This window comes from Dendrobates tinctorius, unplaced genomic scaffold (genome assembly GCF_039654945.1).
Source record: "Dendrobates tinctorius isolate UK_male_01 unplaced genomic scaffold, ASM3965494v1 ptg000032l, whole genome shotgun sequence".
NCBI lineage: Eukaryota > Metazoa > Chordata > Amphibia > Anura > Dendrobatidae > Dendrobates > Dendrobates tinctorius.
In genome coordinates this window covers 5373170-5399760 of record NW_027361700.1, presented here as the reverse complement: position 1 = coordinate 5399760, position 26591 = coordinate 5373170, and the positions used below count along the sequence as shown (strand labels likewise).

The 26591-nt window shown below is 44.5% G+C and overlaps 1 protein-coding gene across 1 annotated transcript in view; it reads right to left on the bottom strand.

Moving 5' to 3' along the window:
* The window catches only part of LOC141086374 (signal transducer and activator of transcription 5B), a 247273-nt gene extending 223161 nt beyond the window's left edge, over nt 1–24112 (bottom strand). Inside the window, exon 1 of the mRNA XM_073572342.1 lies at nt 23423–24112. The gene's annotated coding sequence lies outside the window, so the exon portion shown is untranslated. The remainder of the gene's footprint in view (nt 1–23422) is intronic.
* Between the last annotated feature and the right edge of the window lie 2479 nt (nt 24113–26591).

The window sequence follows — 26591 nt, the reverse complement described above, 5'->3', positions numbered from 1 at the left end:
AAGGAGCATCCCATCAAACTGATACTTCACAGTGCATAAAATAGGTTATAAAGTCTCATGAAACCAGTGTTTCACAGTGCATAGTTATAAACTAAAATGTAAACACTATATAAGCGTGACAAAAAGTCACTGCAACCTACCAATAAAGGTGCTTGCTGCAGCGTCCCTCATGCCCCGACACGTGTTTCGCAATGCTTCATCAATGGAGGCTTATCCTTTTATGTTAAATTAATAATGGATATGGAGCAAGTGAATCTTCCTTGGTTCTCACACTGCATATGGGTATAATAACTCCTTAATGATAGTCAATCGACAATTGACATTGAACTAGTGAAAATTTTTTAATTTTTATTATTTTTTTTTTTTTATATATCTCTTTGGTGTTCACACTGCATATTGTTTTTGCAGCCTCCCATGAATATATCATTATATGGTGTTTACATGCGTTTTGTCTCTCATATTGATCCAGCACCTTTCTTTTTAATGTTCTTTTTAATGTTGTGACATTGGTATTTAAATAAAGATGGTTTTTTACAAGGTACCATTGTGTGGAAACTTCTTGTACATTGTTCTATGAGGTGACCACAAAAGTAATTATTGGTATGTTGTGGTACTATATCCAGTATTATTTATTAATAGCTGGTTTGGGCAATTTTTGTGAATATATTGGCAAATAATTATAGTAATCCCTGATGTAAAACAGAAAAGGTTTATTCTGATTTCATGTTAGATATTGAGAAAAACTCGCATAAATGTCTTTTTATATAGTGTAAACTTTTAGTTTCAACTGTACATCATAAAGGTTCCTGCATAGTCCTCATTGCTCATCCTGCGCTCACCACGGAGAGCTCAAGTTTCACACAAAACACTGTCCGCTCTTTTGGGATTACATTTAAAGGGAATCTGTCACCTCATTTTTTGCATATAAGCTGTGGCCACCGCTATTAGGGGCTTATTTACAGCATTCTGTAATGCTGCAGATAAGCCCCCCCAATGTAAATCCCACAGAAACATACAGAAGATTGTGCCATACTGAGCTTTATTTTTCCTTGCAGGCTAGCAAACTGCTGAAGGAGTCGTGGTATCGGTGTCCTACTGAAGACAAGTCAGAAGAAGGCACCTGCTGAAGTCAGCCGTCTTAGGCTACTTTCACACATCAGTTTTTTGCCGTCAGGCATGATCCGGCTTTTTTTTTTTTAGAAAAAACGGATCCGGCATAAATTTTGGAGAACTGTAGAAATGGATCCGTTTTTTTGCTGGATCCGTCTCTGTTCCTGGAGGCTGGCCAATTGGAACTGAGCATGCGCAGACTTAAAAAAACCGGATCCGGTTGCTGGATCCGTCTTTTTCTGGATCCGGCGCATTCCGGCGCCCATAGACTTTCATTGTAGCAAAAAGCTGGAAGTGCCGGATCCGGCGCTTCCGGCTTTTTTGCCGGAGACAAAAAACGTTACAGTAGACGTTTTTTCAAGACGCCGGAATGAGACAAGTTGCCGGATCCGGCAAAAAACGGATGAAACGCAATGCCATCCGGCACGATCCGGCGCTAATGCAAGTCAATGGGGAAAAACCGGATCCGGCATTGCATTTTGCCGGATCCGTTTTTTCCAAAAAAAGCCGGATCGCGCCTGAAGGCAAAAAACTGATGTGTGAAAGAGGCCTTAAAGATAGAATATTTATTTTCTTTTTTTTCCTAATTTAGGTTATGCATTTATAATTCCGTAATAATGTGCTCCATGAATAGAAAAAAATTACAGAAATATATCATTGTAAGTAAACTCTTAAATACTTTTAATCAGCAAATCACATTTGTTTTGCCTAGGGAGGTGAACACTATAGTACACTGAAATTAAAAAGATCAGAGTCTGAACATGTGCAGAAGGAAGCCCAACAGCATCCCTTTAAATGTAAGGAAGATGTGCCAGTGGATATTCTAACGAATACTGTAGTTAACAAGGATGCCAAGGCAAGAAGAGGCTGCTCACACTGCTGTCCACCCTATCTAATCTAGACTAGAGATAGACCAAAAGTGTATATATAAAAATGTACAAATATCTACAAACAAAAACCCTAAAAAATACTTATTGGATGCATTATAAACACAAGACCAAAAAACAGTCACTCCAAGAGTTCCACTCGCAGAGAGGTGTTCATTCCAAAAGGAAAATATACTGAGGCCGTTTGAGTAGGGCAAGGTAGAAAATGAAAAACAGAAAAATTATAAATCCATTGATGCTCCCGAGTTGTTCCAACCTTGCCACGGAGGTTGGCACCCTAAATAAATAAAATTGCACACTCGCTCAAAGTAGAATGGCCCTAAAATCTTTTTTGTGCACCCTCTTTAGAAATACCAAAAAATAGTGCAAAGAAATCACTAATGTATAAAAATTACACGTTCCTAGGAATGTATTAGACAGCAATGACAACTGAGCGGTCATAAATTTGCCACAGCAACAATCCAATCAGTACTCTTCTAGCATCCCAATAAATAAATATTCGGGTACATGAAACAAGCGGGATATTAGCTCTATGAATACATCCCAGGAAAAATGAATTGTTGTTCTAGAAAGAACACAATGGGTACTTTTCTATATGAAGTACTCTTGTAATTCACGGAGTGACCATTTTTTTGTTTCATGTTTTTAATGCACATCCAATAAAAGTATTTCTTCGAGGAAAGAGAGGGTAGGTGGAACCGGTATGTACTAATACTACAGATACCAGGGGTACCGAGTTTAGAAGAGGCTGCTTACACTGCTGCCCACTCTATCTGATCTAATACTGGAGATCATATGCTGTCCTGTCTGTATTCTTTTGCTTCCGTCACTTCCCAGGAGCTGTGGTACGATCAGACCATGTTTGCAGGGTGCACATAGCAGGGGGCACATTTGTAATATTTTATCAGCTCAGGAACATTTTATTACAACATCCAATTGTGGAATTTATTTTTATTCTAAGATCTATTAATTAAAATGCACTTTATTCATGAGAATAACCCATTAAACACCCTAGCTTAAACAAGTGATTAGTTAAAGGTCTACAATTGGAAAACCCCTTTCTAATTGCTTAGGTGCACCACATAAAATATAACCGCCGCCCCCCCTCCTAAAACAAACAAAAACAAAAAAACGGTACTTACCTCGCAGACAGTCACTACTCCAGTGATGTCAGCTGTGATTCCCCAAGAAAAAAAAGCTGGCCCACTCCGACAGCACACTGAAAGCTCTCAGCCCATCAGTGGCTGCTGATTGACTGCAGCAGTACTGCAACATGAAACTGGAATAACTGAGGCAGTAAACAGCCCGAAACAGCCACGGATGGAAACTATGAAAGCAGCATTTAAAATGCTCTTTCGGCAATCGGTGACCCCTGTCACGTAATCGCAGGTCACCGATGGCATGACAACCAGAGGTCTCCTGGAGACATCTATGGTTGTCTATGCCGGATTGCCATGAGCGCTGCTCAGTGGTCAGCACTAATAGCAAGTGAGCAATTCTGCTACATACAGGTGATCTGTATGCAGCAGAGCCAATCGGGTTATGGCAGCTTCTAGTCTCCCATGGAGACTATTGAAGCATGCCAAAAGTAAAAAACGAAATAAAAAAAAAAATAAAAAAATAAAAGTTTTTAAAAAATATTAAAAAAAATATAAAAATTTCAAATCACCCCCCCCTTCAAAATAAAATTAAAAAAATAATCAAAAACATACACATTTTGTATTGTCACGTTCATAATCGCCCGATCCTATTAATATATATATAAAAAAAAAAAAAAATTAACCTGATCACTAAACGGCGTAACGAGAAAAAAGTAAAAACTCCAGAATTACGTTTTTTTGGTCAGCACAACAATGTATTAAAATAAAAAAAATTTCACCACTTAGATAAAAAAAAAAAAAACCTAGACATGTCTGGTGTCTGTGAACTCGTAATGACCTGGAGAATCATAATGGCCAGTCAGTTTTAGCATTTGGTGAACATGGTAAAAAAAATATCCAAAAAACATTGTTGAATTGCACTTTTGCAATTTCGCTGCACTAGGAATTTTTTTTTCCACATTTTTGAGTACATGATCTCGTATAACCAATGGCGTTGTTCAAGAGGACAACTTTTCCCACTAAAAACAAACCCTCACATGGCCATATGACGGGAAAAAAAAACAAAAAAAAAAAACAAAGTTATGGCTCTGGGAAGAAGGGGAGCGAAAAACAAACGTAAAAACTAAAAAGGCCTCCATCTCAAAGGGGTTAATGACACCAATTATTTTACCATACAATGCACTGTGGAGAACAGAAGAAAGCTGGAGAAATGGTGAAAACTAATTCCACCATTGTCTTTTATTTTAACAGCATTCATTGTGTAGTAAAAATTACCTTGCAACATCAATTGAGCCATATGATTGCCTTTTTTTTTTTTTTGCAAGGCAGGATGTTGTTTTTATTGACACCATTTTGGTGTAATTATATTTTGACCACGATCGCAACCGGAAAAAAAAAAAAAAAACAATTCTGTCTTTTTTCCTTCCTTTACAGCTTTTATTGAAAAAGGCGAATAACTTTTTTTTTAGGTTTTTAAATGTTTTTAACATTTGTAAAAAATAAAAAAAAAAGTATTAAATTTTCTTTTTTAGTCCCCCTAGGGGGGCTTAAACATATAATGGTCTCATCACTTATTTTGAATACAATTCAGCTTTATTCCATTGTATAGCGAAATCAATGGGCTTTCCAAGACTCCTGACATGGAAGTCACCACTACTTGCCATGGAAACCTCTCAGAACCCCGCAATGATATGGTAAGGAGAAGGGGAGTTGATGGATGCACGGAACAGCATGCTTCTCCAACCGCGCACCTTAAATACTGCGGTCAGAATAACAGCGGCAGATCAGGGGTTCACAGCTGCAATCGGAGCTCTTTCTATTATCAGAAAACCCCATTAAAATAAGTTTGTAATTGTAATATACTTTTGAGCAGATGGGATTTACCGTAAATATAACCTAAAGTATAAATATAACCCACAGTACTAATTAAAGGCAATCAGTAGTTGGTCAAGTCTGGTCATCTGTCGGAGCTCCAGCATATTCTGACTGACCCGTTCGTCTCACTATCAGGACTGGTGAAAGAAGGCCCATTTCTTATGCATGTGACCAAGCAAGATTATACATCCTACCAATCAATACCTTGTAACAATTATCTGGTACTACAATTTTTTTTCTGCCATCTCACAAAGTAAAGCATTTGGCTCAAATGTTTTTAGTCAGCCGCAGAAGAACTAGAAAAGTAAAAATATCTTTAGATACAATTCACTTCTCTTATCTATGTGCTCTATGGGTGCTAACATTTCACTCGGATTTCCAGGGACACTTGCGGCCAAGTTCATACGCGGTACAATAAGTTCCCCTCCATTGCTGCTGGAAAGGCCATGATGCCAATGCTCAGAAAATCTCATAACAGAGTTGATAAGCCAAACCCTTCATCACAAATGAAGGGTACTTCAGGACATCATACGGTGAGTGGGCAGGATCGGGACATACTTACACCGACTCTCGTACAACTAGCAAGAAGAAAAAATAACCTGTTTAAAAAGAAACATGCATCCTTTATTAAATAACAATTCTGGAGCATTTTTCTCAGAACTCATTGTTTATACTGTTCCTCTGTTATTCCACCAAGAAAATTATAAGGAAATTGTTAACCAGGTATTAGCAATTGGGCTAGGATCACACATATCCAAGTGCCATTCACAGAGGACTGCATTAGAGTTTTCATTGGAATCCCCAAAAAACAGGACGCTCAAGAAAAGCCAAGAAGAGCCCATTCATTATTTTGAGACTCAGAGTAAGGCTGGGGTCAGATCCAACGTATACAAATTTATTCCTCTGCTAATCCATAAATAAACCATGGACCTGTAAAAAAAAAAAAAAAATTAAAATAAAACAAAAATTTAACAATATACTTACCTCTCCGCTGGTCAGTCAGGTCCCCCGCTGCAATCCATCAGAAGGGGTTAAGTGGTTTACAACGGGACCGATGCTAATGCCCGCTGTAAACCACTGCCAGAATGAATTAGTTAATCTCTGCGCAGCCTCCCCGGCCGGCCGTTGATGAACTAATGAGCGTGGGAAAGTTTGATTTTTTCCCACGCTCAGTTCACCTCAGGTCAGCCAGGGACGTCAGTGAGGCTGCGCGGAGTCCCTGGCTGACCTGAGGGGAACTGATGATGATGGGGGTGGGAACAAAAAAAATCTAATCTAATTAGCACTGGTGTATTTTGCCCGTAATACGCCGATTGTCTCGGCCCGTAAACTACGGACGATAAATCTACGGATGATGGGATCTGCCCCATAGAGAAACATTGGTCTGTGTGCAATGCGTAGTTTTCACGCCTCTCACTCGTCCGTATTTCTCTCTAGTGTGACGCCGGCCTAACTAGTGGATTCTCTCTTGCCTCTGTCCTAGCATTTGCATTTTTCAGAAACACACAAATGTGGCAGACCATATTTTTGAGCATGTAAAAAAAAAAAAAAAAAGACAAAAATTGCTGAGATAGGAGGCCAGAGCGTGTCTAAATATGACTACATTCACCTCATAATAGTGAACGGCTCCATTGGGGTTGAATTCCCTGAAAAATAGGTTTCCGACAAGAAGCCCAATGCAGCAGACGGCACTGTATATATGTGCCCCTAGCCTAATCATGTCAATACAATGCATTTCCACACAGTCCAACACTGTCAGCTCTGACTGGATACTGTCAATTGGCTAATGTTTGATGATTACTTTTGTACCCCTCCTTTTGTAAAGTCATCAATATGAAATTGTAGATGATCCAACCCCAGGCAGCCCCAATGGTCAGTCATTTGCAGCTTTGGCAGAGGCTGAATGTAAACAGTATTCCAGCTATTCACTAAACTATACAGAGCTGTTTCAACCCGGTTCCTTGCACGTGAACATTAAGCTGCCGAAAAAGCTGAAAAATGTCCGACTGGTGGGGATGCCGGGTGTTAGACACCTACCCATCTGATATTGATGCCCTATCCCCATGTGTCAGTGAAAAAACAAAAAAATCCGTAAGACATTTCCAGAGAAGGGACATATCACCCCCCTTCACATGAACATCTGGGATTAGTGATAAAAAGGGAAGTTAAAGAGACTTGACACCTCCAGCTCCTTTAGAGACCCCCTGCAGTGTCCAGGTAATTAAACAGGAGAGTCTCTGAAAAACAGACAAGGAGGCTGAGATTTGTTTACGCTTAGGAGGAGAATTCTGATTCCCCAGCATAAAGGATTTCTCGCAGCCTGGCAGGTGCCAGTGGTCAGATATGAATGGTGGGGTTTACATTGATCCGATAATTAAGGGAGATATATTTTTGGCGTTGTGGAAAAGGGATGAACATGACGCATCCACTCACATCACTGTAGGGCTATTCTAATAACGTCAACTTAATGGTCCAATAGCCAATGCTATACCGTCATATTTCATATTTATTAAAAGATAAAATCACAATAAGAAACAAACTCTCCCACCAGGGACCTTCAGGGCTGGAGATATCCTGTAAGTTGGGGATCTCTAAAAATCTGAAGGGCTGAACACATCCAACAACCAGCCCCCTCGAGCTAATCATGGGAAGGTATGTGAGCGTAATTTTAATCTAGGAAACAGCCGTAATTGGGTTTGGGTCGTTCTTTCGGGAAGACATGTTCATTGTGAGTGTGTCCCATTTTCCCTATTCAGAGTGCTTCACTCTGCTAAGTGCTGAGCCATTTCCATGATATCAGGTTTAGTAATTTTCTTGTATTTTTCCTTTTTATTTCATGTAATATATATTGTATTGTTTTGTTCCCATTCTGTATCATCTTGTATATTCTTTATAAACACTGCCTATCTGGATTAAATATATAAAATGTAATATTTCTGCTCCTCTTGCTCTGTAACACTGAAACAGCACAGAAAGAGGACCATAAAATCCTCCAATAATAAAAGAAAACAGCAAAAAAGCAGAGAGGTTTACCCGTCCAGGCCTGGATGGGTAAACCTCTGCTTTTTTGCTGTTTTCTCTTCTCCTCTTGCTCTGTAAACTGCACCCCTGAAGCCATACGCTACCTGTAAATGTTATCCAATCGGCCCGTATAAATGATTGGTTGTGGCAGCTAGTAGTAGCCAATTATTTTGTTATTGTGGAGTTGGCAGTGAACATACCAGGGCACAAATATATATTCCATGCATTGGAATCGGGAGTTCTATATACCATACGCTCACTGAGTTCTCCAATAAACTGGCCTAGTAGCGCAAGCAGCCGCGGACTCGTCAATTGCGTAATTGTTCTGATATTGGAGGCAGCGGCATTTCCTTACATATCAAGGGCAGTGCTGGGATCTGGATGATCTCTCCGGTGTCATCTGTGACAAAGTGGTAACAGTGGTAGGATCTATATGACCCTCTCCCCCAGGCTGTTATCCTTGAGAGCATGGAAAACCCCTTAAAAGGGTTAAAAAAAAACTGCCACATATACATAAGAATGTCATACATATATCAGCCAAAACTAAGTGACCCCATGACCTGCTGTAACTTGCCTTTAAATATTTGTCAGACCAGCAACAAAATCACCAAGCATTTGCTACACCTAGTCATATGAGATCAGACACCAAGAGGACAAAGGCTGTGTAACTAAGGCTGTGTGCCCACGTAGCGATTTTTAAGCGTTTTTTGCCGCGATTTTCGGCGTGAAAACGCAGCGAAAACGTTTAAAAATCGTGTACAGAACGCCCCCCATGCATTCCTATGACATTCCGCACATGCTGTGCTAATGCTGCGCTTTTTTCCGCGGCGGAATCGCATCGCGGAAAAAAAATCGCAGCATGCTCATTCTTTTGTGTGGAATCGCAAAGAATTGCCGCGATTCCGCACCCATAGGAATGCATGAAAACCGCTTACTTCCCGCATGTGGCTATGCCCACCATGCGGGAAGTTAAGCGTCTCATGTGCGGTTGGTGTGGAGGAGAGGAGACTGTCCTCCAGGCCCTGGGTACCATACCCCTGTAAAAAAAAAAGAATAAAATATAAAAAAAAAAAAAAAAAAAAAAAACAATCGGGGTATATTTACCATCCGGCGTCCCGTGCTGCATTCCCGGCCTAAGCGTTCCCAGTAATGCCTTGCGGCACGGTCCAGTGATGACGTGGTCTCGCGAGATCGCTATAGCAACGCGAGACTACGTCATCACAGGTCTCGCAAGGCATTACTTGGAACGCTTAGGCCGGGAATGTAGCACGGGATGCCGGAAGGTAAATATACCGATTTTTTTATTTTTTTTAGCATTTTAACATTCTATCTTTTACTATTGATGCCGCATAGGCGGCCTCAATAGTAAAAAGCAGGTCACACTTGTCAAACACTATGTTTGACAAGTGTGACCAACCTGTCAATCACTTTCCAAGCGATGCTTCAAATCACTTGGAAAGTGCTTGAATATTGCGCGGGGAAAAAAAACGCGCGATTTCTGGGAAGGAGTCCGGTTTTTGGTGTGCGTTTTAACACGCACCGTGGGGACATAGCCTAAAAGTATTAGGCCATGTGCACACGCTGCGGTTTTTGCTGCGTTTCTGCTGCAGTTTTCACCGCAGCAGAACTGCAGCAGTTCTGCAGCCAGTGTACAGTAGCATGTTATCCTATGGGATTAACATTCTGCTGTGCACATGCTGCGGATTTTTACCTGCGGAAAAGCTGCGGGTTTTTTTTCCGCAGCATGTCAATTGTTTCTGTGGATTCTGCTGCGGTTTGCCACCTATTCCATTGTCCAGGTGGCAAACCGCAGGGCAAAGCCGCAGGCCAATCCGCAGGTCATTTTACCTGCGGTTCCGCAGATATGAATCCGCAGACGAATCTGCAGTGTGTGCACGTAGCCTTACCCCCCTTCAATGCTCATGAAATCCAGTAACACAACTCATGGCCAGTTTGCCAAGAACTCACGCCAACCTATGTTCAAGCTTCTGCTTGGACAGGTCGCGTTTATTTATGGACATATTATGCTGGATCCAATCACAGTAATTACGGTACTATAGACCCCACTGTACATATATTAATCACTATATACCGGGATCCACAATCCAACACTGATGTATACAATACATATGTATAATTGTACACAAGGATCCACATATAAGTAATGAACATATACAACTAATCATCACAGTAGTTACTCTAGATCTCACTTTACATTTAAATCGGGATCCACATTCCAGACTAACATGTACAACACCGCTCTTCACAGTAGTTAGTACAGATCCCATTGCACCACACATAAATCACTATATACAACTATCCACACTGCAGGACTGAACATACATAGCATAGCTCATATCAGTAGTTGCTATAGTTTGATCTGTATTATAATGTGCATGATATATACATTGCTCAAAAAAAAAATAAAGGGAACACTAAAATACACATCTTAGATATCACTGAATGAAATATACCAGTTGCAAATCTTTATTCATTACATAGTGGAATGCGTTGAGAATAATAAAACTTTTGCACAGTTTTAAATGTGTGTACAGTACAGACCAAAAGTTTGGACACACCTTGTCATTCAAAGAGTTTTCTTTATTTTCATGACTATGAAAATTGTAGATTCAGTCTGCAAGCATCAAAACTATGAATTAACACATGTGGAATTATATAAACTAACAAAAAAGTGTGAAACAACTGAAAATAGGTATAAGACCTACCGGTAATGATGTTTCCAGGAGTCCATCCTGACAGCACCATGGAGGACGTCCTCCTCCTCCTTACAGGGACAGGAAAGCACAAGAGAGGTTAAAAGGCCCCGCCCCACCCCTTTTCCCTCAGTAATTTAACAAGTAACACAGAGTGGATAATGCAATAATTCTTTTAATGATACCATCATATTACATCATATGACGTAACATAACAAACAGGGAGGGAACTACCTGTGCTGTCAGGATGGACTCCTGGAAACATTATTACCGGTAGGTCTAATACCCATTTTCCAGGACGTCCCCCTGACAGCACCATGGAGAGTACCAAAGCACCTCCTCAGGGTGGGATCACTGCCTGGAGAACCTATCCGCCGAATGCAGTATGTTGGCCTGATAACACATCAAGCTTGTAGTGTTTGCAAAATGTATTAAGGCTGGCCCAGGTTGCAGCTCTACAAATTTGCTCGACTGAGGCGCCTGCGCCCTCAGCCCAGGGGGCCAAAACTGCCCTGGTAGAGTGGGCCCTTAAGGAATCTGGCGGGCTAGCGCCTTCCGACTGGTAGGCGTCCAAAATTACCGAGGTGATCCATCTTGCGATGGACGCCCTAGAGGCTTTTTTCCCCTTATTTCTACCCCCAAAAAGGATGAACAGGTTTGGGTCAATACGCCAGTCATTAGTGGCCTCTAGATACCTTATAACTGCCTGTCTTACGTCTAGAGAGTGGAGACGCTGCTCCTTCCCATTGCGGGGATTGCTGCAGAAGGATGGTAACACTATCTCCTGATTTATATTCTAGTAAAAGGCTACCTTGAGATAAACGCCGGATCTAATCTTAAGATTATATGATCTTCTCTGATCTGGAGATATGGATCTTTGGTGGACAGGGCCTGGATCTCTCCTATTCTTTTGGCCATGGTGATGGCTACAAGGAAAGCAGTCTTCCGAGTGAGTTGAAATGGTCATCCTTTCACTAGGGATGTAGGGGTCCCTACATAAGGATCTGAGTACCAGGCCGAGGTCCCATGGCGGGATAAGCTGCCTAATTGTGTGGCGAAGACGCTGCGTGGCCTTTATGAATCTTACCACCCAATGATGGGAAGCTAAAGGGCAGTCAAAGAAGGAGCTCAAGGCCGAAATCTGGACTTTTAACGTGCTGGGTTTAAGGCCCTTATTATACCCCGACTGTAGAAAGTCTAGAACACTAGGGAGGTCGGGGGCACCTGCCAGTAGGTCGGACCTGCCACCTTCCAGGCAGTATCTCTTCCATATCTTCCGGTAGATTGCGGATGTTACCGGCTTCCTGCTGGCCATTAGAGTGGATATGACCTGATCGGATAAGCCCTTTGCTCTCAAGATGTTCCTTTCAGGATCCATGCCGAGAGGTGTAGTCTTGCTGGATCTGGGTGGCGGATCGGGACCTGGTGGATGATGTCCTCCTTCAGGGGTAGCTCGACTGGGTTTCCTACTGCCGTGGCCCCTAGCAGCGGAAACCAATTCCTCCTTGGCCAGTATGGCACTATCATCCATCACAGTCGCGCGGTCCTCGCGGATCTTCCTGAGTACCGCCGGTATAAGCGCCAGTGGTGGGAATGTACAGGAAAGGTTCCTTCCAGGCCTAGCTCAGGGCATCCACTCCATCCGGGTGGTCTGCCGGGTTCGGGGAGTAGAATCTGGCAACCTTTGAGTTCTTAGTTCCCAGTCTGTCAGGCAGACCTGCTGTCTGCTTAGGTAGTCTGCCACTACGTTCTGAGAACCCTCCAAGTGGATTGCCGTTACTGAGAGGACAACCTCTTCTGCCCAAGCGAATATTCGTCCTGCTAGTGCCTGGAGCGGTCGATGTCTCGGGCCTCCCTGGTGCTTCAGGAATGAGACTGCCGTTGTGTTGTCGGACAGTATTCGGACGTGTCGATTTCTCACTACCGACCGGTTCTGACGCAGGGCTTCCCAGAACGCATAGAGCTCCCTGAAGTTAGAGGATCTGTTTCTGATGCTGACTGGCCATCTTCCCTGGAAAATTCTTCCTTCTACATGGGCTCCCCATCCCCACGTACTGGCGTCTGTAGTGATTACCACGTATGGCGAGGTTATCCATAGCACGCCCACCTGTAAGTTTCTGGGCTGTATCCACCACCGTAGAGATCTTTTTACCGGATCTGGCAATGATATGGGCCCGTCTAGTGAATCCTGACGTCTGTCCCATCTTGCGAGGATCTCTTTTTGCAGGGGCCTCGAATGGAACTGGGCCCTTCTGACGCCCAGAATGCAGGCCGTCATCAGGCCCAGGACCTCCATTGCCCCTCTTATGGAGGAGCGATGTTTTAGGAGGCTCTTGGCTCTGTCCTGAATGATCCGCTACTTTTTTTCTGGAAGCAGGGATACTCTGCTTCTTGAGTCTAGAAGGACTCCCAGGAAGATTTTCCTGCTTTCTGGCTTTAGGTCCGACTTCTGTTCGTTGACAAGCCAGCCGAGATACTCCAATGTTCTGATCGTTCAGCTCCTGTCCTGAATTAGCTTCTCTTCTGATCTTGCGACTAGGAGAAAGTCGTCTAGGTATGGTATTATAGTGACCCCCTGGTTTCTCAGGTAGGCCACTACCTCTGTTACCAGCTTTGTAAATATTCGGGGGGCTGAAGCCAGCCCGACTGGAAGGCATTGGAACTGGAAGTGGCAGGTCCAGGCCGGTAGTCTGATAGCGAATCTTAGCAGGCTCTGAGATGAGGGATGGATGGGGACCTGATAATACGAACTCTTCAGGTCGAGGATACACATAACAGCATTCCTGTCTATGAGATGAATTGCCGAACGTATTGATTCCATCCGAAACCTTTTGTATACCACCCAGGCATTTAGAGGTTTCAAGTTTATGATAGTTCTGGCCTCGCCGGATGGTTTTGTAATGGCGAACAGGGAGGAGTAGTGACCCTTTCCCCTCTCCAACTGCGGAACAGGCACTATGACCTTTGACCTGAGCATGTTCTGTAGGTCTGCCCACATGGCAGAACCTTCTGGGACTACAGTGGGGGCAATGTATCTGTCGGGGGGAGAGGAACAACATTCTATGCTGTAACCTTCTGTGATGGTTCTGAGGACCCACTGGTTGTGAGTTACCTGGCCCCACCTCTCTGCAAAGTGTTGCAGTCTTCTCCCGACGCCCATGGCATCACTGCCTTCTGGACCTGGAGGTTGATGCAAAAAAAAGGGCCTTTGCTTCTCCCCCCTTGGCTCTGCACGTTTCTATAGGAGCTTCTATTGGATCTACCCTGGCTCCTAAATTCGGTCTGTGTCCGGAAAAAGGGCCCCCTCCGAAAGGACTGGGGACGCTTGGGTTTTTCCTCTGTAAACCCTTTGTTTTTGTCAGACACCTGCTCTAAGATGCTATCTAGAGCTGGTCCGAACACCCTTGAGCCTGAAAAGGGGATGGAGCAAAGCTTCGCCTTTGAAGCATTATCCCCTGACCAGGACTTTAGCCAAACCGCTTGCCTAGCTGCATTGGAAAGGGAGCGGTTTCTGGCTGCGAATCTTACTGATTCGGCCGACGTATCTGAAAGAAACGCCGTGGCTGATTTCATCAGGGGGAGGGAAGCTAGGATCTCAGATCTAGGGGTCTTGTTGGTTAAGTGCTCTTCCAACTGCCCCACCCATAGGAACATGGACCTGGCCATCGAGGTGGCTGCTATGTTAACCCTAGTGAGGGCCGCCGCCGTTTCCCATGTTCTCTTTAACAGGACATCCGCCTTCCTGTCCATCGGGTCTCGGAGACTTGACGAGTCCTCGAAGGGGATGGCGGTCTTTTTGGTAACCTTAGCTACAGGAACATTGATCTTAGGAATTTCCTCTCACAATAGAGTTTCCTCTGGGTCAAAAGGCAGTCGGCTCTTACAGTCCCGGGACAGCATGAGTCGACGTTCTGCCTCCTTCCACTCTTCAAGGACCATTGTCTTAATGTGCTCACTCACAGGGAACATAGTCTGTCTCCGAGCAACCAGTCCCCCAAACATCAGGTCCTGTCGGGACTGCGGCTTAGGAACTTCTTCAATCTGCATGGTGTTCCTTACCGCCTGCACCAAGTCCTCAGTGTCCTCTAGTCTAAACAGGTATTTCCTGCCTTGGTCCCGCCTGTCAGTCAGGATCTCTCCCTCTTCCTCGGGATCCGAGTCCCGGAGGTCTGACCCCTCAGGCAAGCTTGTTTCCGAGGCTAGCTCCATCTCCGACCTCCGTGACTCTTGGTTTTCCTTTCCTGGGGGTGGTCCTCGTGTGAGCCAGTTTCTTTGCAGCGCTTGATGGTTTTTGCCACTGCACTTGGGGACACTTTCAAGGTTTTCCCAATTTTTCGGACTGACTGACCTTCATTTCTTAAAGTAATGATGGCCACTCGTTTTTCTTTACTTAGCTGCTTTTTTTCTTGCCATAATACAAATTCTAACAATCTATTCAGTGGGACTATCAGCTGTGTATCCACCAGACTTCTGCACAACACAACTGATGGTCCCAACCCCATTTATAAGGCAAGAAATCCAACATATTAAACCTGACAGGGAACACCTGTGAAGTGAAAACCATTTCCGGTGACTACATCTTGAAGCTCATCAAGAGAATGGCAAGAGTGTGCAAAGCAGTAATCAAAGAAAAAAGGTGGCTACTTTCAAGAACCTAGAATATAAGACATACTGTGTTTTCCGTTGTTTCACACTTTTTTGTTAATATAATTCCAAGTGTTAGGCTGGGTTCACACGTAGCGGAACTCTCGTGGAAATTACCGCGTGAATTCCGGAATTCCATTCCGCGGGGGGGGGGGGGGGGGAAATCGCATTTTAAATTCCCGTGATTTTCCCGCGGAAAAACTAGCGTTTTGCAAGCGTAATTAGCTTGCAGAATGCTAGTGTTTTCCAAGCGATCTGTAGCATCGCTTGGAGAACTGACTGACAGGTTGGTCACACTCGTCAAACATAGTATTTGACGAGTGTGACCAACTTTTTACTATTGAGGCTGCCTATGCGGCATCAATAGTGACAGATCTAATGTTAAAACTAATTTAAAAAAAAAAAAAAATTCGGGTAATATTCACCTTGCAGCGTCCTCAGGCCTAGGCGATGCTCCGACAGGTCCGTTCCCAGTGATGCATTGCGGCAATGACCTATGACGTCGCGATCTCGCGAGATCGCTACATGATCGCGAGACGTGACGTCAGCAAATGCATCGTAATGCATTACTGGGAACGGGAGCTGCCGCGTGTATCGCTGAAGCCTGGGGACGCTGCACGGGACGTCGGAAGGTGCATATAACCCGATTTTTTTATTTTAATTCTATTTTTTACAGGGATATGGTACCCAGAGCCCGGAGGACAGTCTCCTCTCCTCCGGACTGTGGGTGGGTACCATCCGCAAATGTTCTGCTTACTTCTCGCATGGTGGGCACAGTCACATGCTGAAAGTAAGCAGAACAATGAAATCCTATGGGTGCGGGATGGCCGCGATTCTGCAAATTAATGAGCATGCTGCGTATTTTACCGCAAAGCGATTCCGCCCGCAGGAAAATCCGCAGCATTAGCACAGCATTGCGGAATCCCATAGGATTGCATGGGACGCTGTTTTTTCGCGTTTTCACGGTAAAAACCGCCGCGAAAAAACCGCAACGTGTGAACGCAGCGTTTATTCATAGTTTTGATGCATTCAGAGTGAATCTACAATTTCATGTCATGAAAATAAAGAAAACTCTTTGAATGAGATGTGTCCAAACTTTTGGTCTGTACTAAATAAAATATATATATATATATATATATATATATATATATATATATATATATATATATTTATTTATTATTACTGACAGGTACCAGTTCCAGGGCAAACACCGAGTAGAATGAGATGAGATCGATAATACCAAGACTGAGAGGAAACCCTCAGAAATATTAATACTGAGACACGATCGCAGATATGTCACCAGGGTTAACAATTTTGTCCAAGCACAACAAGCACGCAGTTTTACAGAACAGCAGCTGTATCAAAAGCAGAGGCAATCGCTCAACTTCTCCAGTAAAGCAGGTGAGGAGCACAAGTGCTGGCATTATATGCAGATTACACGATCATCCGAATTGAGATCCAACATAACTAGCAAGGACAGAAAACTTTAAACTGTAATTATTTTTTGTGACATACAAAGGACCTGCAAAAAACAGTTCTTCGGCATCAGGGCCAGACTGGGACTAAAATTCAGCCCTGGCATTTGAAGTTACACAGGCCCACTAGTCACATGGTGACTATATAATATCTTTGTACACTCGTAGGTTACAAGAAGTGAGAGATTAACACGACTATATAACATGAAGGCACAGCTGGGCCCAGTATTTCAGCTCAGTTCTATATATTGCTTTTAGCTGCAGTACTCCTCCCAAAGCTCTGTCCCCTTTTATACGCACAGTGACAGAATTCCTGGCAAAACTGCTATCCATTGGGCAACCAGCAACCCTGGTCATAGCCGCCCCTATCATACCTCCCAACTTTTGAAGAAGGGAAAGAGGGAGAAAGACAGCATGCCGCTGCAAATTTTAGGCCACGCCCCGGCCACATCCATTTTGCAACTAGTCAAACCCATGTCCACGCCCAACCGCACCCATTTAGCACTGCTGATCACACTGACTGGTACTGAAGGCACAGTGGCTGGCATTATGGGCACACTGACTGGCACTAAGGAAGAGAGAAAACAGAGAAAAAAAGAAAACAGAGAAAGTAAGAGGGGAAAGAAAGAAAGAACAGAGAGAGACAGAGAAAGAACAGAGAGAGAAAGAAAGCGGGGAAAGAAAGAACAGACAGAACGAACAGAGAGAAAGAAAGAAGTAAAGAAAAGAGAGAAAGAACAGAGAAAGAAAGAGGAAAGAAAAAGAAAGAGGGGAAAGAAAGAACAGAGAGAGAGAAAGAATGAAAATGAGGGAAAGACAGAACAGAGAATGAGAAAGAAAGAACAGAGAAAGAAAGAAAAAGAGAGAAAGAAATAAAGAAAGATTCCATAAAGATACTGTAGCAGCCAGGCTCCCATTGTAGTGCCCACCTGAGCCTCCCGATGCAGGACATATCATTATCCGCTCACATGGCCGGCATCCCCGATTCCAAGGCGATCCCGCTGTCGGAGGAGGACATGGTGATGGAACTGAAGCATTCCTAGTTCCGTCACAATCTCCTCATGAAATCTCATTTCCGGTCAGCTTCCAGCACATCACTTCCGGTGGAATGTCATGTGCGAGTTTTAAAATGCTCCTCGGGGCTCCGCCATGTACTCCTGTGTCCGTGGGAAAAGCCCACTTTGTATGCTTCGTACACACTTGGCTCCGCTCACGCGCGCGGCTCCGCTCCCTGTACACACAGCTCTGCTACATCTACCCTGTAAACCCCTCCTGACCCCACACATACTTACCTCATCCAGCACCATGACAACCAGCACAGCAGAGTTCGGCAGACACCAAGAGGCAGGGCTGTGCACACAGGACCTGTGATGAGGTCACAGGAGGGGCGGAGTCAGGGGGGGTCACATGATCAGGGGTCTGGACAAAGGCTCCTGATCATGTGACCCACTGACTCCTCCCCTCCTGTGACCTCATCACAGGTCCTGTGTAAAGAGAAGAGAGCAGGCAAGAGACGCTGTGAGTGGCTGCAGGGGGGGGGGGGTTTCAAGGTCTCAAGCTAGGGCGAGGATGGGGTGCGTGGCGGCTTATCTCCCTGCAGTGCGGGATAGAAAAATCCCGGGAGGGTTAGAAACTATAACCACCGTGCCCGCAGAGGGCCGGTGGCAGGAACAACAGCCAGGCCAGTGGCCGCATCAGCTGGCAAGTGGCCAGATGAGCGGGCGCTGCCACCCACGGCCCAGCTTTGCACGCGCGGTCTTTCCGCATGTGCTCATTGAACCATGCGGAATCACCGCATCCTATACATGGGACGGTGATATAGACATGCTGCGGTCTAGAAAGATGCACCGCATGTCCGGTTACGCAAGGGAGCCGGAGGCGTCCCTGCATGTATAGTGGAGATGGGATTTCATAAAATGCCCTATACTATGATGTAACATCTGGACGCTGCGGCTTTACACAGCTTTCAATCCGCAGCATTTACTGACCGTGGAAACATACCCTATAAAGCAGAATAAATCCCTTCCCACCATTGCTCTACATTCCCCATCTCACTTTTGGGTTCTGCTTCCCAGATAGTTACCAACTTACCCTACTATGTAAATACACTTTGCTTTAGAAGCTGGCCATTGGAGGTGAGAACTTGCAGATGTCTTTCCAATATGCCTACTGTGATACCAGGTTTGTTCATGGTATTGCTCAGCTTTCTGCCTGCAACACCCATCAGACAGTGAATCTACAGCCTTCAGATTGTAAAAGGGAGAGTGATTTTATATGCTATGCAGTGCTGGAGCAGGGGAAGATGAGCAACGCTGATTTTATTTTAACTACTGTGAGGCTGTATAGATGGGATCCGTCTATAAGTAAGATAGATTGACCCTGATGCATCAAGAATGTTTTTTGTACCCTAGTCTTGATGAAGAGTGTGCTGGAGTAAGATGTGTGCCTTTTAAAGAAACTGGACACTTTTTTTAACATATCGATGGCCTATGTTTAGCATAGTCTATTCATACCTGGTCTTTAGGAGTGCAAACCTGTGCCCCCGTTGATGAGCTGTTACCAATGCCCAAAGTTCTTGCATGCTGCCAGAAAACAGCAGCTCTGTCAAAACTACAGTGGCCTCAGCCAGGTACAAATCTGCAGTAACTGGCCATGGCCACTATAGAAATAGAAATGAAGGCGCTGCTGTTTCCAGCAGCTTCTGAGAACTTCTGGTCACGGCTGGTGAACTTCAGGTCACGGAGTCAGTATAAAATGGACCAACTCGAACTACTAAAATATTTAACAAATTGGGTACAGTAGTTCAGTGCTTTAAATGGTTTCATAATCATTTTGGAAAGTGATGAAATGTCTGTTCTGCTCCTGATCTAGAGATCTCGGCTTTTAGCTGAGATGAATCTGTGTTGCACTTTATGTACATGCTCAGTAGTGACCAGTGCTGTGGAGTTGTAGATGAGATGAATCTGTGCTGCACTTTATGCACATGCTCAGTAGTGACCAGTGCTGTGGGGTTGTAGATAAGATGAATCTGTGTTGCACTTTATGCACATGCTCAGTAGTGACCAGTGCTGTGGAGTTGTAGATGAGATGAATCTGTGCTGCTCTTTATGCACATGCTCAGTAGTGACCAGTGCTGTGGAGTCGTAGATGAGATGAATCTGTGCTGCTCTTAATGTACATGCTCAGTAGTGACCAGTGCTGTGGAGTTGTAGATGAGATGAATCTGTGCTGCTCTTTATGCACATGCTCAGTAGTGCCCAGTGCTGTGGGGTCGTAGATGAGATGAATCTGTGCTGCTCTTTATGTACATGCTCAGTAGTGACCAGTGCTGTGGAGTTGTAGATGAGATGAATCTGTGCTGCACTTTATGCACATGCTCAGTAGTGACCAGTGCTGTGGAGTTGTAGATGAGATGAATCTGTGCTGCACTTTATGCACATGCTCAGTAGTGACCAGTGTTGTGGAGTTGTAGATGAGATGAATCTGTGCTGCACTTTATGCACATGCTCAGTAGTGACCAGTGCTGTGGAGTTGTAGATGAGATGAATCTGTGCTGCACTTTATGTACATGCTCAGTAGTGACCAGTGCTGTGGAGTCGTCAGGGAAATTGAGAAGTTGAAGTTTTGTCTTACTGACTCCACTTCCCTGGGCTGATCGGTGAGGTTGCTGGGTGTTCCACCCACACTCAGGTACTAATAGACTCTCCTAAAGAAAGGTCCCCCCCAAAAAAATAGTGGTCAACCCCTTTGATGAATTTGACAGCTGTTGTGCACCCCTGCAAGAAATGTATTCCAGTCCATGACTACAATATACTGGGCTGTAATTGATGCCACTTTTGTGGAGTAAAATAATTTTTTTTTCGGCTACAACCCCACCCTGTTAATCTCCGCCAACACATTCTGAAAAGTGGAAGAGAGCTGTCAAAGTAGTGTAAAAATACCATAAGTAGTAACATTTTTGCACAGCTGCAAGGTTTTAATCAGTTTATGCCAAAATTCTGGTGAAAACGGCTTGATGACACAGGACCATAGTGTTAAGTCACACTCAATATTAAAGCATAAAAAGCGGAGTAAAGATATGACCAGGAGATAGAAATCTTAAAGTGTTTACTGCCAAGTATATGGGACTGACCCTTGTATCACGGTGTAGCAATGCAGCGACCTCCCAGGCACAATAGCTATAGCTGCCAATAGATGGTGGGGGAGGAAGACACTAGAATAAATGAATTTGCTCAGGGCTAGGGCCAGTATCGCCCACATACATCAATAACAGCACACACAGCCACTGAGCTAGCAGACTAATGACGGATAGTAGCCAATAAAAGATACTCCACAAGGACAGAAGAGCAGCTGGCCAACAGCTACCTACAGTAAACGTCAAGCCCCAAACTTATTAGGGCCTCTAAATTGATCGTTCTTAAGTTGTTTTTTTTAACGGGTAATTTGGTTAAAATTTTCCATTTTCATCAACTTTAAAACGGAATCTTTCAGTAGAATCATGATGCCCGAACAACGGGCAGCATGAATCAGAGCCTGGCAGCATGACTGCTCTGAAATGCTGTGGCATACCAGAGAAAATATAGCTTGAGTAGCCGATGAAGGGTTATAGGAAAAGACCTGACTACTCCAGTACAGTCCCTCGGCCGGCTTCTGTCCTCATTGTTATAGTTGATTGACAGATCTCTCCCATGTGTGTTCATAGGCAGAGATCTGTCAATCAACTGGCGTGGAGCAGAAAGAAGCCAGCCAGAGCCACACTGGACTAGTCAGTGTCATTTCATAACTTTCCCAAATTCTTATGGAAAAATATTCAGCACATACTGAACAGTACTACAGCACCCAATTTATTATATATTGTCGGAGTCTGTCCATTTTATACCGACTCCACGGCACTGCTGCGAACAGACTTAGTCACATGTAACACATTTTAGGGTGTCATTGCTTAAAGGGGATTTGTCACCTATCCCGATATGTCGGTTCTAGATAATATTTGTCCACCCAATAACTTCCTGGAGAATCTTTTCTTAGGCAGGGTTCACACATCAGGAGTTCCATTTGTCTGTTACATTAGGAAGCAAGGGGCCTTAACGACTATCGTGTCGGTCCATCTTGGCTCTGTTTTCTGACAGCTGTCAGAACAGGAATAATGTCCTGCATGCTGAGCTTGCTCCTGGATAGTTGCGACAAGTTGCACTTGGAGGATATTTAGATACCATTCTTTATTCATAGCAGAGAAAATAATTATAGATATTGAAAATATAAGGATTTAAAGTACAAAATATATTACTTGCATCATTTTTCATTACACAATGGTTGAATGGCACTGCAGTATGAGAATGAAGCCACTCTGAGGTCATCTAATCGCCCTGGATATGGATAGGTGAGCAACACCCTCATTGAAGACATCTTCCAGTCCACACACTGACCGCTCAATAAAATTCTTTTTTGGGGGAAAAAAAATTTCAACACAGCAGATCAATTTACACGAAGATGGATACTTATTCACGGTAGAAAAAATTTTTTTGCATGGGATACATGGGAGAATGATTGTTGGGAGAAGATAAGGGAAGTAGTACCAGGAGTCCTCTGCCAACAGTAAAGCATCCTGAGACCATCCATGGAGCGGGTTCACTCACTATTTTGCCTAAGAATAAAAAGAATGCCATCTAAACGTCCTCCAAGAGCAACATCTCCCGGGACAATTTAACAATGAGCAATAATTTTCCCTCCATGATGAAGCATCATGTCACAGGACAAAAGTGGTAACTTGGCGGCTCGGGAAACAAAACACTGAAGAGTTGGGCACATGGCCAAGAAACCCCCCTAGATCTCAATCCCACTGAGAACCTGTGATAAACATTGAAAAAAAAAAAAAAATGGGTGCACAATCAAAAACACAGACATTATGATCAACTCCAACCAATAATCAGACAAGAATGGGTCATCGGTCAGGATTTGTCCCAGCGGTGGAGATCTGGCTGCCAGCACAAAATAGGGGGCAACACTGTAAATAGAGTCTTGGTATCAACTTGATAGTTGTCAGGAAAAGTTTAAAAACTTATACAATGTTTATAATTACATTTCAGTAACCATAGAAACATCTGTCTAAGATGCAGAAACACAGAAGGAGCAAACATTGTGAAAACCAAAATGTGTCAGTCTTAAAACTTCTGGCCACAACTCATATATAGATATTTTTTGTTCACACACACAGAGATATAACTATGTACACACTTTACATACACATGAAATATATATATATATAGCACCATTAATTCCACAGCGCTTTACAGTCATATATAAACACACACAAATAACTACATACACACATGCATATTATATATACAGTTATACAAACACACAGATATAGCTACATACACATTATATACACACATGCATAATACATATATACACACACAAACACAGTAGCATATATACACATACATATAATATACACATTATATAGACACATGCATATTACACACACACACAGTGGAAGCACTCCCCCCCCCCCCCCGCACTCATGTCACAGCTCTCCCGCCTGCACACTCCAGCTGACAGACCCCACTCTCCAGCCCCGCACCGCAGCTCCTTACCTCAGAGGGCTGCAGCCTCTCCCCCCAGGGAGGTGTTCGGTCCCTGCTTCCCCCAGGGGAGGAGGAGAACCAGAGCTTGTGTCTCCTTGCTTTCCTTCCTGCTGCACATTTAATCCGCGGGTGGCTGCTCCGTCCGCTCGAGCTGTGGCAGTAGCTGTGGTAAGAGCCTGCCCTGCACGTCCCAGCTTCTGCTGGAGACTTCAGCCGCTCAGCAGCGCCACCTGCCTGGGGTAACGCGTCCTCCGCCGCTCAGCACCACACCCCCCACCCGTCAGCCGTAGCCCCCCGGCTGCGCACGTATAGTATTCACGTTCTAGCTCCACCTACTGGGCGTTGTAATCTCCTGGCGTTAACAGGGGTCCGCAGCCCAGTAGCTCACTGTAAGCGCGGCAGCCATGTTTAGGAAGCCACAGAGTAATGTTATACAGGGAATGAAACCCCAACAAAATGTCCACCTAAACGGACCCATAAAATATGCTCAGTAGAACTCTACCGATAGAAACACGAGTACGTCATCAAGTAAAGCATTCCCCCTTTAAATCACGGATGCGCATTTCCACCTCTTGTTTGGTAGTGCGCTCATTACCGCTGTGCGTCTGCTCGGATACCAAGAAGCGCCCTCACACCTCGCACTCAGTTCCACCTCTAGTGTCAGCCGCACGGCTTAGGTTTGAGAAGTGTAAATAAAGTGACGTCACGTGATCAGCGCTAGCCAATCAGTCATCAAATAAGGCCTCCTCTTTCCTTCCTTATAGTAACTGCTGACCAGCTCTTCTGGGACTGTTCCGATTGGACGAAGGTTCCGGGTACAGCCAATCAGTGCAGATAATGTAGGTCGAGGGTGAGTGGCCGTGAACGCTTCAGCCGGCAGCAGCAGTTTTGCAGAATGTGCGCAGTGTTCTCTCATGGTTTCTACCAATAAAGTTTATTAAGAACTAGCTGAAGAGCCCGGCGCTGCCCGGGCATAGTAACTAACTGTGGTTAGTTATAACAAATTATAATAATCCTCCATCCCATAGTCCCATGCCCATATACCCATCATACATCCACGATCCCATAGGCCCGTGCCCATATACCCATCATACATATCCTCCATCCCATAGTCCCATGCCCATATACCCATCATACATGTCCTCCATCCCATAGTCCCATGCCCATATACCCATCATACATGTCCTCCATCCCATAGTCCCGTGCCCATATACCCATCATACATATCCTCCATCCCATAGTCCCATGCCCATATACCCATCATACATATCCTCCATCCCATAGTCCCATGCCCATATACCCATCACACATATCCTCCATCCCATAGTCCCATGCCCATATACCCATCATACATGTCCTCCATCCCATAGTCCCATGCCCATATACCCATCACACATATCCTCCATCCCATAGTCCCATGCCCATATACCCATCATACATATCCTCCATCCCATAGTCCCATGCCCATATACCCATCATACATGTCCTCCATCCCATAGTCCCATGCCCATATACCCATCATACATGTCCTCCATCCCATAGTCCCGTGCCCATATACCCATCATACATATCCTCCATCCCATAGTCCCATGCCCATATACCCATCATACATATCCTCCATCCCATAGTCCCATGCCCATATACCCATCATACATATCCTCCATCCCATAGTCCAGTGCCCATATACCCATCATACATATCCTCCATCCCATAGTCCCATGCCCATATACCCATCATACATGTCCTCCATCCCATAGTCCCATGCCCATATACCCATCATACATATCCTCCATCCCATAGTCCCATGCCCATATACCCATCATACATATCCTCCATCCCATAGTCCAGTGCCCATATACCCATCATACATATCCTCCATCCCATAGTCCCATGCCCATATACCCATCATACATATCCTCCATCCCATAGTCCCATGCCCATATACCCATCATACATATCCTCCATCCCATAGTCCAGTGCCCATATACCCATCATACATATCCTCCATCCCATAGTCCCATGCCCATATACCCATCATACATGTCCTCCATCCCATAGTCCCATGCCCATATACCCATCACACATATCCTCCATCCCATAGTCCCATGCCCATATACCCATCATACATATCCTCCATCCCATAGTCCCATGCCCATATACCCATCATACATGTCCTCCATCCCATAGTCCCATGCCCATATACCCATCATACATGTCCTCCATCCCATAGTCCCGTGCCCATATACCCATCATACATATCCTCCATCCCATAGTCCCATGCCCATATACCCATCATACATATCCTCCATCCCATAGTCCCATGCCCATATACCCATCACACATATCCTCCATCCCATAGTCCCATGCCCATATACCCATCACACATATCCTCCATCCCATAGTCCCGTGCCCATATACCCATCATACATATCCTCCATCCCATAGTCCCATGCCCATATACCCATCATACATGTCCTCCATCCCATAGTCCCATGCCCATATACCCATCATACATGTCCTCCATCCCATAGTCCCGTGCCCATATACCCATCATACATATCCTCCATCCCATAGTCCCATGCCCATATACCCATCATACATATCCTCCATCCCATAGTCCCATGCCCATATACCCATCACACATATCCTCCATCCCATAGTCCCATGCCCATATACCCATCATACATATCCTCCATCCCATAGTCCCATGCCCATATACCCATCATACATGTCCTCCATCCCATAGTCCCATGCCCATATACCCATCATACATATCCTCCATCCCATAGTCCCATGCCCATATACCCATCATACATATCCTCCATCCCATAGTCGAGTGCCCATATACCCATCATACATCCTCCATCCCGTAGTCCGGTGCCCATATACCCATCACACATCCTCCATCCCATAGTCCCATGCCCATATACCCATCATACATATCCTCCATCCCATAGTCGAGTGCCCATATACCCATCATACATCCTCCATCCCATAGTCCCGTGCCCATATACCCATCATACATATCCGCCATCCCATAGTCGAGTGCCTATATACCCATTATACATCCTCCATCCCATAGTCCCGTGCCCATATACCCGTCATACATAGCCTCCATCCCATAGTCCAGTGCCCACATACTCGTCATACATATCCTCCATCCCACAGTCCCGTGCCC